Raw genomic sequence first — 6322 nt, 5'->3', positions numbered from 1 at the left:
CTTTGATATTTCATTAACCGTCAACATTTAGTTGTGACACTAGAAAGTTTGGCATTGGGAAGGCTGTCAAGTCTTTGTTGACACTTACTATTTTGTCCCAAGGACTACCAGCATCTGTGCTGTATTGACGGGAGGTGCAGGCCAGTGGCTGCGTACTGGGATTACTTATTATTACTTATTACCTTTTTGCATATGAAAGATTTTTATAGCCCAGTGGTTCTCAAGTGTGGCCACCAAATGAATTTGATGTGGCCACCAAGCGAAATTTTGTGACCTCATTCTATGAGTGATATTTAAAAAGTGAGAACAACGAAACATAGATATAAATAAATAAATATAATATCAAAACTAAATGATAAATTACAATCAGCGGGCATATCACTGAACAGAATGGGAGTTTTATTAAGAAAAAACAAATGCAACAGTATTTTTCACAATTAGTTACAGTCTGGTTACTTATCGGTTATGGGCATGGCACCGCTACCAATACACTGATGAGTGGATAAATTACATGCTTTGTTTCAGTCTGCTTTGAGCTGCAATGGGAAAAAATCCAGCTTTTTTCTGACATTTTTCCAGAGCCACACTACAATGGATATTAGGAATTATTTTCTCCAGACGTAAGGGCAATGCATTTAAGATATCTCCAACCACTGAATGAAGCCCTAAAACCTCAGCTGACAGTTACGTAAAAGGAAAACGTAGCTGTACTGCTTTGGAAAAAAGGGCAATATTATGTAGAATGGGCAGAGATATAAATACTAATTCAGAAAAGCCAATTGGAATCCGAGATTCATCAACATAATCAGTGCAATTCATTATATAACTCATGGCGATGAAGTTTATAGAAAGTGATATTCTCAGTAAGAAATTCCTTTATTATTTCGAAACTGATTGTGTTTGCCCAAAAAGAAAAATGGCTACTTTTCTGATAACATTGATCCATTATATTCATTTTTATGTATGTATGTATGAATGTATGTAGGTAACTAGGTAGCATAATGGTACATATAAAGTGAAGTGAGGATAGGCGTTTCATTAGATTTAAGAAAACGCGTGTATGAATATGTCATCCGTATTGCAAGGTACATTTGGTTTTATTTCTCTTCCTTAATGAGAGTCTGAGGAACTGAATACTATAAAATGTGATTTGTATTTTCAGCCTGCTTACATATTAATTAGTATTTATTTCCTCTTTACAAAATTCTGGGACTTATAGAAATACCAATTAACTTTATTTATTGTCGAATAATAGGCATCTAAAGAAAGCACAAAAAACATATATTTGTAACAAATACCATATAACACAGAGCATAAAAACACAAAACAGAGAGCAAACAATATTGTTAAAAACGAACACGAAACTGGATAAAAATCGAGGACCCATTTCTCTCACGTACAAATTGCCCTATTGCACTTCAATGTATATTGTGGAGACCATCACAGCCTTCAATCACAGGCACAGGAGCTCAGGAACTTTCTTTGCTTCGACGAAAACTTTTCTAGTGACTTTCGATCGTGACACTGTTCGTCTTCTATGTTTGCTTGCTGTTTCTCTATGATGCTCGAGGGAGAAGAAAACACCGATGAAAACTAAAGTAGGTTTATTGGAGATCAGCTCTGACAAAATGAATACGGAACTCTTCATGTTCCTCTGCCCCACACGCCAGGCTCCGTCTGAGAGTGTTACTGCCAGACGTGTGACTACAGAGACAAAATAAAATGCTGTACTCCTTTCACATAGGTGATATGCTACACAGCAATATAAACTAAACATAATCTTTTATGTTTAACATGGTATAGCATATCACACAAAAGGAAGTGTGTATAATATAATCACATAATTATCACTATATACATACGAGAGTAACATAGAAGACGAACATGGCGCAGTGATCCAGCAAATTCAGTTCTGACACCTGTTATTGTTGCCTGCCCCAGGCCTCCTTGACCTCATGGCCTGTCGCCTGCCCTCGTCCACCCTCGTGCCAGGTCAGCAATCAACCCACTCAGCAGTGTACTTCATTAATGCAGTGGTGTGGTGCTATAGTGTAGTGGTGTGTATTGTGCAGTGTTTAGTGTGCTCAGGGGACATTACTCGTAGCATAAGGGAGCCGGACCGAAGCATATTGGGGTTTTGTATGAGCGAGGTATACTTCTGAGCTCTCTACGACGCTTCGTGAGCGACTGATCCTCTCGCGCTCGTGGCTCGCCTGCCCGCACGTGTCCGCCGTGACGTCACCGCATTGGCACCGTGCACACGAGTGCCACGACACTCGCTGCCTCACTCTACTTTTACGTATTTTCACCGGATTTTCGGCTGTATAATCTTGACAACTTTCCCACGCTACAATGGGTAAAGGCTCCAGCCCTTGAAGAATCTGCAGGAGCAAGTGCCAGCACCCCACCTCTCACAGATGTTGCTACATTTCTGCAGTGGCTAATTCAGAGGGAAGACAAGAGGGGAGAAGCCCGCCGGAAGGAGGAAGAAGCCCGCCGGAAGGAGGAAGAAGCCCGCCGGAAAGAAGACTATGAAAATCGTTACCGACGAGAGGAAGCACGCAGGAACGAGGAGTCAGCTCGTTTTCAGGAGCTGATCCTTCGCCTCACCCCCCAGCAGCCCGTAGCTTCACTTGCGAGTTCGCCAGTGAGCAGTTCTGCCGCGTCCACTGCTTCTCACACTCCACCGACCCCGAAGGCAACAATACAGCCTCCGAAAGCATTAACAGCAGATGCGAGTCCCCAACAGTTTCGAGAATGGAAGCGCGAATGGTCCGATTATGCTGTAATGGTGGATCTCCTCAACATGCAATTATCAATGCAACATATACAGCTACGCATGTGCCTTACCTCTGAGATGCGACGGGTGCTGGAGCACAAGTTGGACGTGCCCGCAGACCCAACATGCTCAGTGGACGATGTCTTGACAAAGCTCGAAACGCATAAAAAAAATGCAAGTAATGAGGCACTGCGACGGAAGGCCTTCTCCGAGTGCAAGCAAGCAGACAGCGAGAGCTTCGATAACTTTTGGATACGGCTGAAAATCTTGTCACAGGAGATAGACCTTTGCAAGGCACAGAACCAAGCATACTGTGAGCAGTGAAAGAAACACGGCATTCTAATGGGTATACGTCGCTCAGCGACGTTGCAGGATGTTTTGGAGAAATGCAGGTCTCATGAATCGTCAAAGACTGCATCATCTGTTTTTTTAAGGACACAGCTTCTTCACGTGCTGTTTCTCAGTATAATAGGGAGAAAAAAGCTGCCCTGAAGCAGAAGTCGAAGATGAGGCCTGGCTCACCTTTGCCGAATAAGGCCTGCAACTGCTGTGGTCGTCAACATGAAAAAGGTTTGCGCAGGGCCACCACTTCCACATGTCGTGCTTGTGGCAAGAAAGGCCGCTGGGCTACTGCTTCAAAGTATCTCGCCAGGAATGCCAGATGCAAGGTGTGCAACCGGCAGGGACACTATGATAACTGCTGCCCAAAGAAACGGAAGGCTAAGAAGACAAAAGAAGAGGACACCAACCAGGAATTGGAGGTAGTAAGTTCAGTATCCCCTTCAGTGTCATATGCCAGGAGTATTCTACTTACTGCGCCATGTTCGTCTTCTATGTTTGCTCGGTGTTTCTCTATGGTGCTTGAGGGAGAAGAAAACACCGATGAAAACTAAAGTAGGTTCACTAGAGATTAGCTCTGACAAAATTAATACGGAACTCTTCATGTTCCTCTGCCCCACACGCCAGGCTCCGTCTGAGAGTGTTACTTACTGCCAGACGTGTGACTACAGAGACAAAATAAAATGTACTCTATAAATTGGACAGAGAATCTCTATCTTTCACATAGGTGATATGCTACACAGCAATATAAACTAAATATTATCTTCTATATTTCACATGGTATACCATATCACGCAAAAGGAAGTGTGTATAATATAATCACGTAATTATCACTATATACGTACGAGAATACTCGCATACAATCCGTATGTAATGGCACATAACATGGCACTCACAACTCACATCATTATCATAACTCACTTCATTATCACAACCCACACACACACACACACACACACACACACACACATATATATATATATATATATATATATATATATATATATATATAACAATGTATATATATATAAATATGTATATATTTACATATATATATACATACTTACATACACACACACACACACACACACACACACACACATTATGTATATATATATATATATATATATATATATATAATAGAAAGATATTCATAAAAGAATAAGCGCCTCTGCTTTAAAATTGTAGACCTAGCTAGCTAGCAGAATTCATTGCGAAACTTACAGCAACAGAAAGGGAGTAGCAAAGGCGACTAAAACGCAACAGCGCGACATAACACAGAGGAACCTACGGCAGACGAAACACTGCGCAGGGAACTTCTTTTAAACTGGCAACTGCACTGTAGACTAGTCTGCAAATCATTTAGAGGAATATTTTAACATCGACGAGGAAAGCTCAATTGTATGGACAGAGATAACATTAATGGTTCACCTAACAACTTTCGCCGACTTACGTCAGCGCATCAGAAACAAAAGGAAAACAGATTCCCGAAATTCGTCTGCTATACGAAAAACCGCCAAAAATCTGTGATTTAGGCGGTTAAACACTCAAGACAAAAGAGCATTAGCAAGAGGAAAAATACTGTAAGGGCTTTCTAATGCCATTCCTTGATTACCTACTCAAATTAAATATCATGGAAACGACATGTATGTAAGAAATGTCCATCAGGCTCTTGTGCGAATTGTCCATTTCGAATTCTCCTCGGAACACTGCTTTGAATCCTTAGTGATAAAGCCTTGGCTAGCCTTTTTATGTTTTTGTTATCTTTATGAATTTCAAATCCATACTGACTCATCACTTATTTATCTTTCAGTATGTTTTGTATTTAAAGATTCATACATTTCCTCAAATTGCTTGTTGTTCACTCTTTATAATAGAAAATACGTAAATGAAAGAAATCCACTGATCTGGAAGAGTTTCCCCTTATAATAAACATTTTCTATTTTGCCTGTAAATTAAAGAAAACGGCGATGAACAAGGCTACGGGCAGAGGCATGAGACGAGACACGCCTGAGACAGAGAAAGGACAAGATCTGTACTTATAATAAACTTTGAGAGAGAGAGAGAGAGAGAGAGAGAGAGAGAGAGAGAGAGAGAGAGAGAGAGAGAGAGAGAGAGAGAGAGAGAGAGAGAGAGAGAGAGAGAGAGAGAGAGCTTTATGAAGTTCACCGGGACGTCACGATGTCACCATTTGTATTTTACTATCTGATCTTATTATTGTACTTTTGTAACAACTACTTTACATCAGCTGATCACATCAGTAACATGTGAAATTATATTAAAGATAGACATGATTATATTGGTTTGTGTTCATTTACGCTGTCTCTGTCCTTGTAAAATGCCAGAACTAATTTGTTTCCCCGATTTTACTTTATTAATTTAGTTGATATTCAATAAATTAAAATGCTTCCGTGTAATTAGAAAGAAAGATATATGTGATGACCGGACTGCGAATTATACAGTTACGATGGATACACACATACCACACACACACACACACACACACACACACACACACACACACACACACACACACACACACACACACACACACACACACACACACATGAAAATACGCTTGCATACGCATATACACACACATGCCCACACATATACATACACAATAACACTGATTTGGCCCGTAAGAACGTTACGTTTATACTGCGTTGTACTTACACATTACAAAGTTGGTTGCGCTACCTAAGACTTCACAGCTTACCTCCATTATCACATTTCCTTCTGGTCGCTTACATCGGAATTAATTTGGGTCATAACGCTACCAGAAATTATTATAAAATCAAAGTCAGTACATTTCAGAGCGGAAACTCGGAACATGTAACTGAAATACGAAGTAGATCCCCGTAGAGTTTGTCCAGCACAACTGGCTTCTGCAACTGAGCCATCCGCGAGATATCTATTCATAATCGTGTATTTTAGTAGGTCTTTCCGGCAGACGGCTTCAATAAGGAATAAAATCAGCTGATACTAAAATTTATCATACACGCATGAAACCAAAATAGAATCCTCATCTCGGTCGGCATCCTCATCCCCCGGAGATGAAGATGAAGAAGGAGGGTGTAGCGAGGGTGCTTGCTAGCCTTAGTCTTAGTCCACTGTAGGTAGTTCCTTGGCCAGGGGAATAACTCGTCGGCCGGTGACTCGAACTCTCAAGCTCAAGTTGTCATGACTTTTGAATCTGATATT

This window comes from Penaeus chinensis, chromosome 40, assembly GCF_019202785.1.
Source record: "Penaeus chinensis breed Huanghai No. 1 chromosome 40, ASM1920278v2, whole genome shotgun sequence".
Lineage (NCBI taxonomy): Eukaryota > Metazoa > Arthropoda > Malacostraca > Decapoda > Penaeidae > Penaeus > Penaeus chinensis.
The sequence above is the reverse complement of the archived record's forward strand: the minus strand, read 5'-3'. Positions refer to the sequence as shown.